General features: G+C 51.2%; 1 protein-coding gene across 1 annotated transcript in view; it reads right to left on the bottom strand.

The window, feature by feature from the left end:
* The window catches only part of ZFP90 (ZFP90 zinc finger protein), a 52,981-nt gene extending 34,496 nt beyond the window's left edge, over nt 1-18,485 (bottom strand). The window contains exon 1 of the mRNA XM_072967610.1: nt 18,450-18,485. The gene's annotated coding sequence lies outside the window, so the exon portion shown is untranslated. The remainder of the gene's footprint in view (nt 1-18,449) is intronic.
* Between the last annotated feature and the right edge of the window lie 330 nt (nt 18,486-18,815).

The following is an 18,815-nucleotide window of genomic DNA, read 5'->3' as shown; positions in this document are numbered from 1 at the left end:
AAGAGGTCTACCTGACCACCTGATTTAAATAGCAGCCCTCCCTCTCCCACTTACCCTGCTATTTCTCCCCACATACTTATCTCACCTGCCATAGAATATGCTTTCATGTTTATTATTTGTCTCTCCATTGGAATGTAAGCTTAATGTTTTGTGTGTTTTGGTATCTATTCCTGCGCCCAGAATAAGGCCTGGCTCACAACAAGCATCCCTTAAATACTTGTAGAATAAATTAATTTATTGAATTAATTGTTTTAATTGATACTTTGGTTTTTAGCCATAATGTATTTTTCAGATGTTGGTTTTCTTTTCGTCTGTGTGTGTGTGTGTGTGTGTGTGTGTGTGTTTGGGGGGAGGCACTGGGAGGTAATTAGGTTTATTTATTTATCTTTAGAGGAGGTATTGGGATTGAACCCAGGACCTCGTGCATACTAAGCACGCACTCTACCACTTGGGCTATACCCTCCCCCCTCATTTTTCAGATGTTGACAATCAGTCTGGTGTAGTAAGTAAGGACCTAGACTCTGATGCCAGGCTGCCAGGTCAGATACTGGCCCTGTCACTTACTGTATAACCTGGAGCAAATCACTTAGCCTGATGTGCCTCAGTTTACTCATCCGTGGAGTGGGAATACTGCTTAGTAGCACTGTTGAGAGATTTAAAGGAGTTGATGCATGTAAGGGCTTGCAACAGATCTTGCCTATGTAAACATCAGCTTAATGTTTTCTTAGGCGTTTGTGTTTCATTTCAAATGTCTCTGTTCTGTTCTTTGCCCATTTTCACGGGGGCATTTTTCCAGTTGACCGACGGGCCATTCACGCATGCGGTCTCCTGGATGTGTGCTGCGTGTCCGCGGCTCGCACGGCCTCCAGGGGGCGCCCGGGGCCCGCGGGCGTAGGGGCAGAGAACTCCGGATAGAGCCACGACCTGCTCCACTTGGGTTCATCCCCTGCGTTCCGGATGCTCTTTCCGCTCCCCAACCCAAGGATAGTGAGCTGGAGAGACGCTTGGCGCGAGAGTCTGGACGCATCGTCTGGGGAGCGCAGCCTCCAGGATCTGTCCCTGCTTTGAATCACCTTTGTGAGTGATACCTCGAGCTTCCAAACTGATGTTGGATGGTTTCACCCGCCCACGGCGACCCTGTAAAAGCAAGCGGGGATGCCTGCTCGAGAGTCTCGGAGGACGCCCCCTGCGGGCTGCCCGCATCTCGGGAAAAACGAAGTCCTGGTTATCTTACTCTGAAGAATTTGCCCATTAACACGTCTTTACAGAGGATGGAGGCAGGGGTGAGGTGTGGGGAGCGGGAGGGAATCCAGAGCCGGTGTTCCCGCCGGGCTGGCGAGTAGGGTCACCAGGCAGCAGCTCCCTGCCCAGGCAGGGACCTTAGCTTGCAGCACCTGGGAGTGAAGGATGGAGATGATGGAGTCCTGTGGTAGAAAGGGAGGCGGAGGGATGGCCACAGGATCCTAGCTGGAAACGAGGGGACGCAAAATCCCCGGGGCTGCTGCTCAGAGGCTTCTACCTGCTCAGGGGCAAAATATGCGAGAGACACAGAGAACTAGGTGTGGCCAAGGTGTCACCCTAGTGACCAAGACTGCACAGTGTCCGGTCTGGACATGGCAGCCTGGATGTGGCAGAAAGGGGAGGGGCATCAAGGAAGCTTGTGACCTGGAATGTGGAATGGGTTGTTCACACCTCATTAAAGTTACCCAAGATGAAGGCAGGTCTTTGAAGTGGGAAAGGATGAGACAGGGACCAGAGCAAGGGCTGGGAAGGGGGTGGGCCAGTATGAAGGAGCCTCAAAGGCTGGGGGCTTTGTTTAAGGGCACAGTAGCCACAGCCTCAGGGGGTACTGGGGGGGGGATCTGGAGAATGAGTGGCAACCCTTAGGGTCTGTGGGGAAGCTGTGGCGGGAGGGGGCAAGTTCAAAGCTGGAGATGGAAGGAGAGGCCAGCATGTTTCTATGGGGATGCTCCCTGTGGTGGAAGGATTGCAGATGCGGAGCAAGTGAGGAGATATGGGACTTCATTGGCTGAGAGGACAGGATGAGGTGACCAAGGGTTTGAGGGTGGGAGGCTAGACAGGCCCCAAAGCATCCTGGGCCTCTGGATAGAGCCAGGGCAACGGACGCCTCACTTGTGCTCCAGACCTCAGCTGCTGCTTCAAAGGCTCCACTTCCTACTAAGAACCCCTGGCACCAAGACAGGTCCTTAGAGGGAGGGAGTCCTGGGCTCTCAGTGCACATGGAGAAGCCTCACACACGAAAGCTCCCGGAAGCATTTAGTGCTTTAAAAGGCCCACCGCTTGGCCTGTCGGCCCCATTAAAGGGAACATTTTATCACAATGGAGGCACAAGTAGGTTGTTTGATGGTGATTGCTTTTCTAACCTATAGAGAAAATGCATCACAAACCCCCCACAATTAAGTAAAGTGGTCACATTCCTTTTTTTGATTTAGAGCTATTTAGAAATATTAACAACTGACTTGGCTTCCAGGTTTTGTTTTGTTTTGTTTTGTTTTTTCCTTAACGGAAACTTTTCTTTTGAATTCTATAAAATAGTCTAAGTACTCCAGGAGGGAGGAATGAAAAGATGTTTTCATTTCCAGCTATGCAGCCAATCATTGCTCAAATAATACCCTCAATGCGTAATCTTGGAGTTTAATATCCTCAAATATTTATAATTATGCAGAAATAGCCCTAAGAAATATTCAGCTTCCTTGAAGCTGGATAATAATCGGCATCCAGCATTCACAAACTCAGAGCTGCTTCTCAGAGTTCGGTGGCATCCCGCTGCCAACCCAAGGCATGTAGGGTACGTGGAATCAGTGGGCAGACCCCTAAGGGGGCAAGGAGATGGCATGTAGAGCTCTCAGCTCTCCCTGGCACATTGCAGCCCCCTCCCCTGGGTTTGACTTACCCTCCACTTCCCCTGAGCATGAAAAGTCCAGATGCGGAATGCAAATGGTGCCCAGCCCCACTGGTCACGATGAAGAGCCAGTGTTGTAAACACACACACAGAAGGAGAACTCATTCATTCCCAACAAATCCATTAGTCAACCCGTGGATGAAGTCCCACGTCCAGGAGTGTCCCGTGGACTCTCAGATGCTCCCTGGAAAAGGGTGCCATGATCAGATAAGCGTAGGAAGCACTGCACACTCTATCTCTGTGGCCCTTGGGAGAGGCACAAGCACACCCTCTATTAATACATTTCCCTTTCCTGTCATCTCTCCTGCTGCTCCCTCTGCTCCACGCACATTTCCAGAAGAATATCAAGAAAACTATTTTCCCTGCATAATTGCCTGCCTCCTCTCCACCCACCTACACACATCTTTCCTGCTTTGAAGTGGCAGCTGCTCTGATTTCTTTAAGTGGACTGCACTCTGCATTTACCAGTCAGGTGGAGTTAAACTGACGGAGCTGCCAGCCCAGGCTGGGAGCGAGGGTCCTCGGCACCAGCCCTCCTCTCACCAGAACTGCTGTCCCTTGGTTCCTCTGTCCGCATTGAGGGCCCCTTCCCACTTCTCCTGGGCTGGGGTGCAAGGCTGTTGGTCCCTGAATGGGTCACCAGCCAGCTGCCTGGCCCTCCTTCCCCTGAACCCAGGCAGCCTGTCTTGACCTTGCAACCTGACTTGAAATTCCTCCTTAGTGAGATCAGCTAGCACGCTCTCAGCTAGAGGTGTCAGAAAACCCAACCCAAACTAACACAAATAATAAAGTGGGTTGGCTCGTGTAACCTCAGAGTCCAGAGGTGGCTGAGGCTCCGGCCCAGGTTCAGGCAGGGCACTGGTTCCCCCACTCTGGGATTCTCTCAGGCCTGCCGGCCTCTGGCAATGGACTTCATCCCCAGCCTGGCCACACTCAAGGCCGCAAATGGGTCAAAGCTGCTCCAAATCCATGTTCATGCTGTGACCATCCAGAAGAGTCCAGAGACCATCTTTCTCCAGGTCTCAGGGGGCTTTCAAAAGTCCCCTTGGTCTGTCTGACCCAGCCTGGGTCTGAGGTCCACCCTTAGCCAATCACTGTGGCCAGGTGGATGGGGTGTGCTGACTGGCTTCACTCAATCAAGGCCCGCCCTGAGGCTGGGGTAGCTGGGAAGTCCACAGGCTGCCCGGGGGAAGGATGGACATCCAAATAAAGTGGAATAGGGCACCAAGGGAAGGAGTAATGGATGCCAGAGGCCTACAACAGCAAATGACCACTTCTCAGGGTAACTTGTATTCGAGTTCCTCACCTTATCTGTCTGAGAAGCAAAGATGAACCTCTTTCTCTGTGCACCTCAGTAAAGAACTTTCCAGGTAGGGTCCGTGCCTGTGTCCCCAGCACCTAGAATACTGGCTGTATTACAACACTGCTTGTAATACAACCAAATGCTCCCCTAGTGTGAGTGGGAGGAAGGGATCAAAGGGAGGGAGAAACAGGAAAGCTGGCTCCCTGTGCGCTTGGTGCAGTTGGCCCTGGGTGAGTCGATGGGTTGAGTCAGCCCTGGGATCAATGGAGCCAGCTGGCTGGGCGCCCAGGGCCCAGAGTGACACATGGCCTTCTCCACAGGCCTCGCTTCTGAGATGGTCAGGAGGAGGCAGAGCTTTTGCCAACCGAACTGCGTGTGCCTGGCATGGAAACAGTCCACTTTACGGACTGCAGGGAAGATTCAGTGAAATTCTGTAGGCATTTGTGGAACATCTATTTAGGCCAGGTCCAGGAATGGGCAGTGCAGAACCCACAACAAGGGGACAAGACACAGCTAATCCACGTGCTGTGGGTGTACAGCCTGGTAGATACAGGTAACGACAAAGCCAGCACAGAATCAGCGGGAACTCTATCACCAGAGGTGGGAGGAGCTCCCTTACCGCCCCCTCTGTACCACCTCAGGCCTCTCTCTCCACAGCCAGATGAGCCCCAAGGTGCCCTCACATCGCTGCTGGGTTTGCTGGACACTTTCCAGTTATAAACACATGATTTGTGACAAATCAATCCAAACCTGCATGTTTTCACCTTAGATGCTACGGCTTAAAGGAAAGAATGCCTCCCCAACTCTCCTTATGAAGAAGTTGGTACCTTGGCCACAACATTCAGCTTCCTTGAGAACTCTTCTTAGTAAGAGGAATTCACTATTTCTTCAGTAAAATAATCTGTTGCTCCAAATTTCTGAAAACTGCTGTAATCTCTATGCCCAATTCCAGAGCGGATGCGTGTTCAACGTCAAGGGCCAGTAGACAGCCCAGGTCAGGTGTTAGGACAGCAAGAAGGGATCCTGTGGCCTCAAAAAAACAGCTCCCATTTTCCAAGCAACAAAAAGAAGAATAAAATAAGAGCCATATGGCATCATGTGAAATATGAGATGCAACAGGCACTGCATCAATAACCTTGTGTAGTGTGGAGCGTGTCCGACATTTTTGTTGAAACTACTGGCAGCCCTTCCGGGGCTGGCTCACCCTGTGACACGCCTGGAGCCCTTGGGTCTGGAAGTAGCTGGGTCATCAGAAGAGGGGCACTCTTGGGGTTGGGACCCCTGGAGGGCATTGCTTCTCCCTCCCAAGCTATTCTGATTCAATCACCAGACAAACGTATACATTCACCTTGCAAAGGTTTGTTGTGTACCTACCATGTTTCAAGTTCTGTTCTAGGTGCTGGGTCCGAAATGCTGGGCCACCTAACTCTCAGGACAATCACACTGAAAAGGGTCTCCAGGTTCTCCCAACTTTTCTCGGCCCTAGTGAGGAGGTGTGGCTGGGAAGATGTGCAAATGAAATTTCCAATCCAGGCTTCTCCCTGAGCAGGCTGTGTTGCTAGCACACATGCAGGCTTTTCTCATTAACATGCCAAGCAGGCAAATTCATCCACATTCAGGGCTTTCCTACCAGGCACCGGGAGGGCATTCCTGAATAAATCTCATAGCCTTTAGAGGGAGGAATCCCCAGTGACTCTAAAGTTCATCTCCCTTGTTTGATGGGTGAGCGGACTGAGGCCCAGGGAGGCTGGAGTTTTGCCCAGGAAGCCATTAAAGCAGGTTGGGGACAGAGTGGTAAACCGAGTCCTGGACTCCTGATCATCAGGGCAACATTCCTATCACATGGATTAATTAGGGAAAAGACCAACAGTATCCGCTGACAGTGACAGAGCCTGGGCGAACTGCCTGCACTGGGCTAACTGATTTCTGGACATTATGTCATTTTACTAGGAAGACCAGCTGTCCTGGTTTATCCACTACTGAGGGATTTCCCTGAAAGCGGGATTTTTGGTGTAAAAATAAAAATGTCCCAAATGGGACAACTTAGTTACCCTACATTTAACCCTCTCAAAACCTTATGCAGGAGCCACTAATGCCACTTCCATTTTAAAGATAAGAAAATTGAAGTTTAGAGATGTTACATGACCTGTTGAAGGTCTCACAGCTAGTGAATAAATGAAGCAGCATTGGGACCCAGGAAATTCAGCTTCAAAGTCTGCCAGCTTAACTATCAAGTTAAAATCAGAACCTTTCCTAAAAGATGGGATATCTTGCAGTTTGGTTTGTGAGCATATGTATTTGGGAGGCTTTTTTCTAGAGAAAGAGTCTAAGGCACTCATCAGATTTTTAAAGGGGTTCAGGACTCCATAGAGGCTGAAGAGAAGGTCTGGTGGTGGAATAACAAAGGCTCCCACGCCAAGCTTACTTCCCTTTTGCTCTTAAGATAGAAAAGGACTCACCAGTAAGATTAGGCTTCATGCACAACCACAGGAAAACATAGAAGGTGGGGGCTGGGCAGCTCTGGACTGGTCCTAAGGAGTTGTGACATCGCCCTCACTGGAAGTGTTAGACATGGGGAGAGCCCCCGTTGAGCTACCTCCACATGGCTCACTCTGGCCATGTGAGCCCTTGAGGGCTGAGGGCTGGGGTCGGGGTGGCAGGAAGCAGCTCTGTGCTTTACCAGCTCAGCAAGGCCACTTACCACTTCCTCTCCTCCTGCTTTGGTCAGCAACTAACAGGGGGCTTTGGGATTCCACTGGGAAGGGCTTTTCTAGAACACATCATATGAGCTAATAATGATGGGGTGGGTGCTTGCAATTTGAAGTACAGTGCTAACTGCTTTATGTGAAAAAACTCATTCATTTCTCACCACGGCCTTATGAGGTAGGTACTATTATCATCCTCATTTTACAGGATAGACTAAGGGTTACAGCTGCTAACGGATTTGCTGAGGTCACCCAGCTGGTAAGAACCAGCCCCAGGCTTCGAACCCAGGAAGTCTGACACCAGCTACCCTCTATCACACTTGGCTGTTTGTTTCCCCAGCCATTATGGTCTCTGCGGCCTGGTTGACTAGTCCTGCTCCTCCCCTGTTGGGTGCCAAGGGGCACTCTGAATGTCCCTCCCCTCAACCTGGTGCTTAGCCTGTTTGTGGAGACCCTTCGGAGACACTGAGGACATCAGCATGGTGACAGAGGTCAACATCCCTGCATCAAGGATGGACAATGAGAAGAGACAGAGAGCGAGGCCCCTTCACCCCTACCTTTGCACCACTCCCCAGGATCAACCTGGAGAAGACAAGACCAAGGGGCTCACAGCTCCTCAGTGCTGTAGGGAAGCAGCAGGGCCTCACCTTCAGGAAAAGAAGGAAAGGGAGGTCTCTCAGCCCACCTAGGCTCATCCCTGGTCCTTCCTTTCCACTTTGGCTGGGGACTCACTTCCCCACATAGCATCCAAATAAACATCCCATAAGCTATGGCTCTCCCTCAGTCCCAAATGCTCCCCTGAGCTCCAGACCTGCACATCGAGGGCTATCACACAGAGTTATGTAATTTGTTTGCTGCACCAGGGTACATGGCCAAGGGGACTCATAGGGCTGAGGGCCAGCTGTGCTCTGCTCACCAAGCCATGTGTTCTGGTGGGAGGCTACACTTGCCTGAAGGAAAGGATGCCCTCCTCTCATTTGCACAAGGGCACCATATGGACTAGTAGAAGCCTGGCATTGATTTATCTGCCTCCTGACAATTCCATCTCAAACACTGCATGAGCAAGCCTGATCTCTCAACTTCTGCCCCCCTCAACGTGCTCCACCCTAGACTTCTCCCTTGTCATTGACTGGCACCTCCATTCACCCAGTTACTCAGTCCCCAAACACTGGACTCTTCTTCTTCCATTGTCCCTTGCATCCAAACCTGCAGCAAGTTCATCAACTCCACCTTCTAGCTGCTCCCCCGTCCTCCCTAGCTCCCATCCCAGGAAAAACACCATCATCTTTTGCCTGGAGGGGTACAGTAGACATCTATCATTTCACTGCCCTGTTTCAAACCCTCTGGAGGAGTCCCCACATTCTCAGACTGCTAACATCCAAACTTCCCACAGTAGGTCACAAATGCCTACAGAGTGGGCTCCACACTCACCCCCAAATCCCTAGCAGAAAGGAGCTTGCCTGGGGTCATCAAAAAGGGATCCTGCCTAAGAGAGCTTCCTTCCAGGTGAGGGGCAGCGGCAGAAAGAGGCTGGTGCAGGTCACAAGCGGCCATGGACGAGGTGAACCCCATGCCAGAAAACTGCACTGGGATGTTCCTAGTGGGAAGGGAATGAGAAGGAGCCATGAAAATGCCCAGCTGAGAAAGACCCAGAAGTTACCCCTCAGCCATGGAGAAGCCCAGGATGTCAGATCCCAGCTTCAGGGTCAAGAAAGTCCTTCTTGGTCCTCTTGCTTCTCTCTCCACCTCACTCCCCACCGACCCTAGTCCATCCCCAAAGAGACGGACCACACAGCAGCTACCAAATGAGCTGGAGCAGGAAAGAAAAGACAGGCACACTACGACCTCCTGCTCCATCACATGCTTCTGTGCTGAGGTAGGGAGAGGTTTACATAGGATAGATCATTGATTATGTGAGGATGAGGGTGGCTGCAAAAGATTTGGAGCATGCCTGAGAGGTTTTTTCCAATAGGTGGAGGTGAGACTAGGAGGAAGGGGGCGGGGGTTGCCCAATCCAGCTCATTTCATAAACTGCATACAGAAAAGTTAGAGACAGGAAGTGCCAGGCATGTCCAGGAAACAATTCACTCTGTGTAGTTTTTGCATGGCAGATGCTGGGAGCAGCTGTGGGAGTGGTGATGAGTAGCAGGCAGGGACAGATCACATTGGTCTAATAGGTCAGGTCAAGTCATCTGAACCTTACCCTGTGGACAGTGGGGAGCCATAGATGGTTGTAGGCAGGGAGTCCCATGCTCTGACTCTTATGTTCTGAGGTTCATTCTGAGTGTGGAGAATGGCTTGGAGGGTCAGAACAGAGGCCTAGAGAGGCCTGAACAAGGTCAAAGGAGGTGGCACTGGCAAGGAGGGGGTGAACTGGTGAAGAAATGAAGAAATGAAACTGCCAGGGCATGCTATATTGGTCCTAGGATTCCTTGCTACCCCAGTGACTCACTGAGGCCTTGTGGGAGGAGCTGACCATCTACTGCACGCAGGCCCCAGGCTGGGTCTTCCCATCTGTTCTCCCACCCCATCCTCAAATGAACCTTGAGGTAGGGATCATCATCCCCACATAGCCAGTGAGGACTGGCTCAGAGAAGCCCAGTGACATGCTGGAGGCCACACACCTGGGGAGTGAAGCAGCCAGGACTGGCCTCACTGCCAGCCCCAAGGCGAGGCTCCTTCCTTTCCTGCCCCTCATGGGGGAAGAGAGTGACAGGTGCCTGACTGTTTTGTTGTCCAATCACAGAGGAGCAGAGCAGGTCCGTGGCAGGTCTGGGCCACAAGGGACCACAAAGTGCCAGGCATGGTTCTCAGTGTATCCCATTTAACTCATTCAAGCTTCAGTTCTCCTTGGTATAAGTTACTGATATTATCCACATTTTACAGATGAGCAGAGGAACAGAGATTTGGTAACTTGCTCAAGGTCACACAATATCTGGTAACTGGCCAAGCAGGGGCTTGACCCCAGGTAGTCCAGCTCAAGTGTAACAGTTGTGCACCTACCACCGCCCACTCCTCCAAAGCTCCTCCTGAGCCCCGCTCTGCCTGTATCCTCTCCCTATCTTTTCCACCTCACAAGATGCTCCTACTCCCTCAGCCTGAGTGAGCTTGACCCAGCCACAGCCTCTGGACATGACCATTGAGCCAACCCCTAGCATCTGCCTTGCCTTGTCCAAGTGCCTCATGCCAGGGCCTAAGGATGGACCTTCCTTGTCCACTCGCCCTGAGGGGAACCAAGCCAGACCTTGGGTGGAGAATGAGCACCCCTGCAGGCATGCTGACCCACAAGAGGTCAGATGAGGGCTGAGAGCTGGGCCCACTGGTGTCCCTCCCACCACAGCCTCACCATGTGCACAGACCACAGAGACACCAAGCCCTTTGTTCCACCCAGCTTAAAATAAGTCAGGCCTTGTTCCACAGTAAGAGATGCCAGGCCACCATCCTAAAATGGACTCGTGCAGAGGGAGATCTGTGGCTGCAACTCATGACCCACTATGGCCACCTTAACTCCTGCCTCTCCATGGGGCCTGCAGGACCGTCCCCACTGCAGATGGGAGTGTTCTTCTCATCTTGGCCTGGTCACTCAGGGCTCTCCTGCCTCCCAAAGCAGTGGTAACTGCAAAGGCGGGGAGGGGCAGTGGTTCCCTGGGCTTCAAAAGACATGGGACAGGGGTCTAGGACACCTAGGGCAGGCTGGAACTGGGTTGCAACCTCTCTTGCACTTGCTGCTAAGCTTCCTTTGTCATCTCTAAGGGGACTGTGCATTCCAGCCCCATTTTAAATGTAAGTAGTGAGGCCTGGAGAGGTTCCCAATGGCAAAGCAAGAGTTCAAGCTCCAGTCAGTTCCCATCGCTGCAGGCGCCCTGCCCCATGAGCACCTCATAACTATACCTAAGAAAGGCCATGTCTTATTCTGACGCCCTGTGACACCCCAGCCATGCCACCAAGGCAGCAAACATGAAGCCTACCATTCTCCCTGGCAGTGTTTCCTAACCACAACACCATGATTTTCCCTTTCATTTATTTTTCCATTCATCCACATGAAGCGAACATAAAGAAAACATAATAAAAGAGCTCCCCAATTAGAGATGGTCCATAATGGCAGAGAAGTTTAACTATAAATAAAAGAAAGCTGACCTCTCCAAGCTGCCTCTGGGATGGTCTGATTAGGCAGAGGCCTGCGCCCTCTCATTAAGCAGCCCCTCCATCCTACTTCGGGCCCCGGGAGGTGCTGGGTGGGGAGTGTGTGGGGAATCTACGAGGAGTGCTGCACAGACACACTTTTGGGGAGGGGTTTCAGCATCCATCTCTTGTGGGCAGCATTTCCTCTGCTGGGGCAGGAGACTGAGGGCAGATTGTGGACAGGGGTCACCTTGGCTTGGGCAAGATGCCTGGCCACTCTCTCAGGACATGCTGTCAGGCATGGATGACGGATGTTCAAGGAGATTCAGAAGCAGCCAGTTTAGCACATTTGACAGCCAGTCTTCCTTAGGTGTTTACTGTATGCCAGGCCCAGCACCTCCCATGCATGATCTCATTTAATCCTCACAACAACCCCATGCTGTATTATGATTGTCCGTATTTTATAGGTGATGTACAGAGAGGTCAAGCAGCTTACCCAGGGTCACACAGGAGATAAGAGGTAGAGAGAGTTTGAACCCAGGAAACTGTCTCCAGAGCCTGTAGGTCTACACCACAACACTACACTGCTTCCCTGAGAGGGCTGGGGATGAGACCCACATCAGCTTGGAGAGGCATCTCTTGTAGGGGGGCCATCTGGCTTTGGCCTCAGTCCCTTCTGGTTTGACAGGCCCTGGTTAAGGAAAGAGATAAGAAATATACTGACTATGTTACAGGATGACAGGAAGCTGGGAGGGAGAGAGGAAAGGAGGGACAGCTGACATGAAGGAGGACGTTCATGATCCTCAGAGTTACCTGGCAGGAGTTGCAGGCTGCATCCATTAGGATGCCACATTGCTAGAGGAAATGTGGAAAGCCGGGAAACAGGTCATCAGAAACAGGAACCTACATGGAGGGGAGACTGTGCCATTCCTAACAGCAGTGCATGTGGCAGGTACCCATCGAAGGGGTTGGCTAGAGAGGCTCACATACCAGAAGCTGGCCCAGGGTCAGGAGGTATAGGGAACTATGGGGCCCCTGGGCTGTAGATACCCAGGTCCACAGATACCCTGCGCTGCCAACCCTCAAGTTCATGGATCTCCAGGATCCCTAAGTTTAAAGGTCCCCAGGTCTTTGAAGGCACCTAGGACCACAGACCCTGGTTCCCGACCCATGCCTCCCTTTACTTCCCACCTCCCTTGCCAGAGAGTCACCCAAGTGGTTACAAATGGGTTTGCGGCCACAGTGCCTAAGGGCAGCAAGGCTCTGCCAGGTGGGGATGGTCCTGCACTAGTTCAAGATGCCAACATAGACAGGGGCCCCAGAGGCTAGTGTGAGGTGCTCTTGGGTTGGTGGCTCAAAGGGTCAGGTGGTCTGAGGATCCGTCCCTGGGAAGACAGCACCAGAACAAAGGAGAAAGGCTGTGCGTGCAGCCTGGGAGAACCCAGGGTGGAGGGCAGAGCCAGTCCTGCCCTCAGGGCCCCACAACACCTGCCCATGCTCAATCCTAGGAAACATACTGATCACAGAAAGGATGGCTGCCTGGGACAGCCCTCACTGGAATCCTAAGATTTTCAGAAAAGGAAATGCTCCACCTTCTTTAGGCCTGGAGGGACAATTGCCAAGACTGCTGTGTGTAGGGGGGTGTTCTGCCTAGTTGCCCTCTGAAGACCCCAAAAGCAGACACCTAGGCTCCATCTGGAGCCTGGCCACGGTGCTTGGGGTGGCTGCCCTAGATCACAAGACCAGTCCAGACCACCTGGACACTGGTGGTGGCCTGGAATGCAAGATAAGGGGCTATGAGAGACAGCTTCGGCCCAGCCTCAACACCTTGGGACCTGCCTCTTCAAGGAGCTAAGACAGTGATAAAGAAGGCTGGCTTCTTTCTCCTGCATAATGCACTGACACTAATAAGGCCACTGATGTGCAGATTTACAGAACCTCTGATTTCACAGTCACTGAGGGCCTTGCAAGTATTAATTAAGGCTCAAAACCTCTAGAGCCTGGAGCAGATTCATTAACCTCATTCTGCAGAGCCTATGACTCTGCTCCCATCTGAGAGCCCCATGGATGTGGCAATAGCTCCAGCCCTAGAAGCTGCGCTAGCGGGGCTCCCTCCCCATGTCATGGGTGGTTGGGGTAGAGGAGGCCCTGGGCTCCTGATGACTTCATGACACAAATGTCAGAGATAGGTTGGGACCAGACAGAACATGGCTTCTACTAGAAGAGCCAACACAGAAAGGATTTGCCTCCTTTCGGCCTTTTTTTTTTTTTAAAAAAAAAAACTTTATTGAGCTGTAAGTTACATACCACACACTTCACCCACTGAAAATGTTCAATTCAGGGGAGAGGATATAGCTCAGTAGTAGAGCGCATGCATAGCATGCACGAAAAACTAATTGCCTCACCCCCTCAAAAATAAAAAAAATAAAATTTGAAAGTGTTCAATTCAATGTTTTCTAGTATACTCAAAGAGTCATGCATCCATGACCACAACAAATTTTAGAACATTTTCATAACCACATTTTCATTACCACAAAAGGAAACCCACACCCCTTGGTCATGACCCACCCACCCCCACCCCTCCACCATTTTCCCAGCATATTCCTCAGCCCTAGGTAACCAGTAATCTACTTTCTGTCTCTATAGATTTGCCTATTCTGGCTTATTTATTTTTATTGTGGCAAAATATGCATAACATAAAATTTACCATTTTTAAGCATCCAGTTCAGAGGCATTAAATACATTCACATTATAGTGCAATCATCACCACCATCCATCTCTGAAACTTTTTCATCCTTCCAGACTGATACTCCACATACCCATTAGACAATGACTCCCTTCCCCCTTCCCCCTTCCCCCTCCCCCCTAGCCCCACAGGAGCCACTATTCTATTATCTGTCTCTATGAATTTCTACTCTAGGTACCTCATGTAAGTGGAACCATATGATAATTGTCTTTTTGTGTCTTGCTTATTTCACTCATTGTAATGTTTTCATTCTGGCTTATTTATTCATGAAATATTTCAGCCCAAAGTACAGACAACAATATGAAATACAGCCCCTTGATTTAACTCGTACATCTCTGATTGGTTAAATTTGTTTGTTAGCCTCTTGACCTTTTTTTTTTTTATCTCTTTTTGCTAATGTCTTCCCCTGAGCTGAAACAGTTGTGAAGTTAGTATGTACCTTTCTTGTTCATATTTTTATATTTTTATGACCTAAGTTTATCATCATAACAATGCATAGTACTATTAGCTGGGAGGGTGTAGCTCAGTGGTAGAGTATATGCTTAGCATGCATGATGTCCTGGATTCAATCCCTAGTACCTCCATTAAAAAAAAAGTTAAATAAACTAATTACCTCCCTCTCCCCCCAAAAAACTAAATAAATAACAACAACAAAAAACAATGCATGGTACTATCGTGAATCTTTACAACATACTTAAATGGTGTCATATGTTGTCCATCTCATCATTTGTTCTCTGCTCCACCTTGTATCCTTCAGATGGTTCTGTGTTGGTCCACGTAGATCTGGTTTGCTCATTTCTCCTGCTGTGCAATGTTCCTGTGCATGTGTACCCCACAGTGATTTTATTCAGGGGGTTTCCACATTTGGAGTCTCACAAGAGAAGCCAGGGCCACTCTCATCTGAGCTGGGCAGACACGGACAGGCTCCAAAGCAGAGGACAAGCCACCTAGCAAGAAGGCTGAACACAGAAGTGGGCCTAGAACCTCCACAATCCACACCAGTGCAGGCTCTGCGCTCAGGGCCAAGACGGGTACGGCCTGCCCTCCTGTGCAGGGCCAGCACCAAGGAGACGGAACAAGGGTATCACTCTTTGTTCCTTCACCTCTACCTCTCTTTCTGGGCTGCAGACTCCCCTGAGAGGCTGACAAAGCTAGGAATTTCTCTTGCCATGAAATGCACCCATAGAGAACTTTTAAGCTCACCTGCAGGCCCCCCAGTGTTGGGCTCCAGCCACATCTTCCTGCTGGTTTCCCTATACGACTCAGGGACCCGTGTACCTTGTAGGTGTTAGGGAGGATTAACTGGATGTTGTGCTGCACTGGGTGGAGGAGCTCAGTAATGCTTGCTGAATGAGCTATCAAATGAATGGACGGATGAGAAAACATGCAAAGCCCCTGGCACAGTGCCTACTAGGTGCTCAGAAATAGTGGCTGTGATTAATATGTGTGTGTTTTTAAAGTCAGGTTTAATGAAGTATCATTTACAAACAGTAAAATCCACCCTTTGTAGTATATAGTTCTATGAGTTTTGATAAACACATAGTTTTGTAATCACCACCACAACCAATATGTAAAATATTTCCATCACCCTAAAATGCTCCCTTGTGCTACTCTGTAGTCAATCCCCGGCACCTCACTCCTACCCCTAGGCCCTGGCAATCACTGATCTGTTTTCTGTCCCTAGAGTTTTGCTTTCTCCAAAATGTAAATGGAATCAACAGTATGGAGTCTTTTGGGTCTGGCTTCTTTCAATTAGCATAACACATTTGAGATTGATCCCTACTGTCGCTCGTACCAGTAGCTGATTCCTTTTTATTGAGGAGTAGCATTCCACCATATGGGTGTACTACAATCTGTTTATTCATGTGCCAGCTGAAGGGCATTTGGACTGACACCAGTTTGGGGTGATTACGAATAAGGCCACCTAAATGGTTGCCTACCAGTTTTTGTGTGAAACTAACTTCATTTCTCTTGGATAAATATCCAGGGATGAGATTTCTCGGTTGCCTGGTAAGTCTATGCTTACTTTTATAAGAGGATGCCAAAGTGTCTTCCAAAGTGGCTGTGCCATTTTGCATTCCCTCCCACCACATCTGAGAGTTTCAGTTGCTTTACATCCTGACCAGCACTTTTTTTGTCAATTTTTTTTTTCACCACTCTAGTAGATGTGCGGTAGTATCTCCTTGTGACTTTAATCTGCTTTTCCCTCATGACAAATGATATTGAACTGACATGTTTTGTTGCCAGTCAGTCCTGCAGCGTGTGGTGCATGGCTGGCCAGGCCTTCAGACACTGTTCCCCTGGAGCGTAGGGAGCACCCAGGCCACCATGAGGCCTGTTGTAGCGGCAGGAGACTGGCTCAGGGCTATGCCAAGAGCCATATTTTGCTCAAAATGAGTGGATGCCTGCTGTCCCACCATGCTCAGCTCCTCTTGTGTGATGGGCTGGCTGGCTGGGTGGTAACCTGGGTCAGGCTGTGATAGCTGGTGCTGAGAATACCTCCGCTACCCACAGTGGCCCCATTCAGGGCACAGATGCACTTGTGGCATCGGGAGTGAGAGTAAAGGATGGGGCAGAGCTGCCCCTGGCAAAGGCTCATTCAAAGTTCCCAAGGCTGCCTCCCATGAGCTCCACTCCAGCTCCCCTTCAGGAAAGGGGTCCTGTCCCATTTAATGAGGAGAGCTCCACCAATGGGGGTACTGCTTCTGTACCCCAAATGGGCTCTCCAGTGACTTCCACTTAGATCAGGTCACTGTGCCCCACCACCCAGCTCCTCCTGCCTAGAGTCCCAGGGTGGGCTGCAGATGGTAGGCCCTCAGACTTTGCCTCACCATCCACAGACACCCAGACCCAGGTCCCAGCCCCTCCCCCATTTCCCTGTCTCTTTCATTGACCACAGTCCCAACTAGTACCCTAAGTGATGCACCTGCCAAGCCCCACTAAGCCCAGCTCTCTGACCAGGGCTCCCATTGTTCATCTATCCTTCCCATGTTGGCTCAGATTCCTAAGAGATGCTCACCCCCTCAGGCCTCCTTTCCTGGGAGTTCTGGTGGCCTCCAGCCTCCACTCCAGGCCCCTGCCCAACTGTAGAGGGCCCAGGCCTTGCTCTCTTCCTACCTTCCTTCTCTGCTGCCTCTCACACCAGCTCCCCGCCCTGCCTGAGACTGGTGCAGGGACAGGAGCAGATAAAGGCAGGAGGCTTGCAATGGCTGGTGCAGCAGGGAAAGCTTCCTGCAAGACAGAGGACTGAGCTGGACCAGGGGGCAGAGGAAGTTTGGAAGAGGGAGGAAGGGATGGTCAAAGAGCAGGAGCAGAGGTACTGCTGGGCTTCTCAGGACATGAGGCGAGAGGGTGGGAGCACTGTCTGTCCACATCTGAAGGATGTAATGTTTGACTCTGAAAGCACTTGGTTACCACTCATCTTGGAAGGCCAAGATCAGTGGCTTATCCAGTCTGTTCATCTCCTTCCACCATCCCCCCAACCCAGACCTGCTGAAGCCCCAGATCACACTCCCTCTCTGCTAGCGGGTGGAAGGCCTGGGGACTGAGGGCCTGTCTGTCTGGCCACTTGCTCCTCTCCTTCCATCACTCATTCAGAAGCAGCCAGGGCATCTCCTCTCCTCTGAGCAGGTAGGGCCTGGAGGACACACTGAAGAACCCAGAGGAAGCTTTGTGGGGGTGATTCGTGCCTTGAGGAAAGGCCATGTCGCTCTGGACTGTGTACCCCATATCTGCAGCTCCGAGGTGGCACCGGGAGACCTGGGAGGCCTGGGATGGTATTTGCTACACAAATACAGCACAAAGATCACGGCCTCCTTCCCTGGGGGCCTGCCCCGCCTAGCTTTTCCACATTCTTCCTCACTCACCCGAGGTGAGGAGGGCTGGCAGCCACCGTAGGCAGGCCTCCTGGCTGTGCTGTGGAGATTTACAGAATGCCTTTTGCTCCAAAGTTCCCTAGTCACTGGCAGCAATCATGCCCGGGATCCAGGGATGCCCAGCCTGTACCATCTAGCCAGGGCCTAAACACCTCATCGCCAAGCCTCCTTCCTGGGGTTTCTCAGGCTGGCACAGCCATTCAGTGCCTGGCTCTGGCCTTTCCTGACAAACCCCAGGGGAGTACCGCTTTGGACTGAGAACACCACCACCACCGGGCTCCCGCTCTGTGGGCCAGGCACCGCCTGCCTCAGCACAAGCACAAGCCTTATCTCCTGGAACGGGGCCGCCCGGCTCCCACCCTGCCCTTGCACTCTTCACCTTTGTTGTTTGTGCTTGGACCACTTTCCCCACTCCTGCTGCTGCTACCACTGCAATAGGACAGGAAGGCCACATTCACCCATTAGGCCTGACTGCGCAGGCTCTCTTCTCTTAGGGGTTCGATGGGCAAGGTCAGGAAGGCCCTGCTGGTGGTGCCACAGGGTGGGGAACAGGCTGGTTCTGAATCAGTGACCACTGGTGTATTGCAGCCCAGAATGCCAAACACAGATGTCCCCCGGGGAGTCCTCGGAGCCCAAGAGGACAAGCTTAGCTCTATCTGGTCAGAGCCTCAATTGCTCCTCCACCCTCTCTTGGCGTTCATTTCATCTAATATCAAAGCATTGACTGGATGCCTCTAAGTGCCCTCCCAGCTCTGATACACTAAGATTCACTTACTGTCAATCCTCGGCATCAACTGGTCCACAAGTTCCAGCTTAAGCAGGAGAAGCAGGAATGATCATCTTTGATCTGTCTTCTCAAACCCAGTGCAGAAGGTCTGTGCCTAGTGCCTCAACCTTCACAGGACCCAGACTGAGACCAAGGGGACACAGACACAAACACCACCTTGCAGCCCCTGTGATCAGATTGGCTCAGAGAGGTGAAATGATCGTCTCCTGTGGTCGCCCAGTGAGGGTGGCACAGGGGATTGGAACCCAGGATTCCAGGCTTTTCCTGCATGTCACCAGTGCTCTTTCCTCCCCCTGCCCTTGGCCTCTCTCACCACTCCTCCCTGCCTCCTACCCCCACGCACGCTACTTTGAA

Source organism: Vicugna pacos, chromosome 9 (genome assembly GCF_048564905.1).
Source record: "Vicugna pacos chromosome 9, VicPac4, whole genome shotgun sequence".
NCBI classification, from domain to species: Eukaryota; Metazoa; Chordata; class Mammalia; order Artiodactyla; family Camelidae; genus Vicugna; species Vicugna pacos.
This window is presented reverse-complemented; position numbering and strand designations above follow the sequence as displayed.